Genomic DNA, 1,581 nt, shown 5'->3' with positions numbered 1-1,581 from the left:
CATTTTATCCAGGACTATCTATTGTGTTCCTGGTCAGAATGTTCAGTAGGTGTAGCTGCAAGCCATCTAGTTCTTCTAGTCTTAGGATGGGTTAGGCCTTACTTGGATTAGGCTATTACTCCTCTAGGCTACGTAGGTAAGAAGATTCCTCAAGGCTGATCTCTGAACTATGGATTTGAAATTTGTCAGCCTCCACAATTTCGTGAGTCATTTCCTTTGACAATTGTGATTTTTGTGAGATGTTGCAGAAACCTAGGGGTTTGGGGAAGGGAAGAATGCTGATTGATATCAAGGACTATGTTGTTGTGATGTGCCTTGGAGTCAGTTCTGACTCATAGCAACCCTGTACAGGTTTTCCGAGGCTGTAAATATTTATAGGAGCAGAAAGCCTCATCTTTCTCCCGTGGAATAGCTGGTAGTTTCGAACTGCTGACCCTGAGGTTAGCAGCCCAATTCATAACCACTATGCTACCAGAGCTCCTTACCAAGGACTATGGAAGGGTATGATATGTAAGAGGGATTGAACAGTTGGGATATCTTTTAACCTCCAACTCAGAGCGACCAGCCTTGTGTTGATTTTTATAAAAGAAATTAATCACACAGTTGGGTTTCAGAACAGTGGGGCTTGCTACAACAGCCCTGACTTAGTGTAATATGCGGTTTTGGAGAAAGGGAGATAAACAGGAGAATAAGGAAGCTTTAGTTTCTGGATGGGATGCAAATCACCCATTTATTGAAGTAGCTGTGCTGTTACAGTCACTTATCCAAGGTAAAAGCTCTTCATGGGATATAGAATTGGTAGATAGAGATTTAAGTCTTGATGAATTAGCTACTAGGATGCATATGGAAATACAGAGTGATAGAGAAAGAGCAAGATATAGAATTCCTCGGTTTTTGTTAACAGTACGAGTCCTGGTGTGGCTCTGTGGGTTAATGTGCTGGACTGTAAAGTCGGTCTGAACTACAAACTCAGTGATTCAAGTTCACCAACCACTCCTCAGAAATCAAATTAATTACATCTTTTGAGAGAGATGGTAGAAAAGCTCAATATCACCAGCCAAAAAAAAACAAAAACCAAGAGCCAACTGTAAAACAGACTATCAATTGCTCATATGCAAGTTCAGGCTGAAAGTGAAGAAAATTAAACAATTCTAAAAGAGGCAAACTATAACCTTGAGTACATCCACTGGAATTTAAAGACCATCTGAAGAGCAGATTTGATGCATTAAACACTGATGAATGAAGACCAGAAGAGCTGTGGGATGATATCATACAGGAATAAAGCAAAAAAGTCATTTAAAAAACAGGAGAGAAGAAAAGACCAAAATGGATGTTAGAAGAGACTCTGAAACTTGCTCTACAGTGTAGAGATGTTAAAGCAAATGGATAGAATGAGGAGGCAAAGAGATGAAGAGAAAAGTTCAAAGGTCAGCTTGAGAAGACAAAGTCAAATATTATACCAAAATATGCAATGATTTGGAGTTAGAAAACGAAAAGGGAAGAATATATTCAGCATTTCTCAAGCTGAGGGAACTGAAGAAAAAAAATTCAAGCCTTGACTTGAAATATTGAAGGATTCTA

This window comes from Chrysochloris asiatica, unplaced genomic scaffold (assembly GCF_000296735.1).
Source record: "Chrysochloris asiatica unplaced genomic scaffold, ChrAsi1.0 scaffold00082, whole genome shotgun sequence".
Lineage (NCBI taxonomy): Eukaryota > Metazoa > Chordata > Mammalia > Afrosoricida > Chrysochloridae > Chrysochloris > Chrysochloris asiatica.
The sequence above is the reverse complement of the archived record's forward strand: the minus strand, read 5'-3'. Positions refer to the sequence as shown.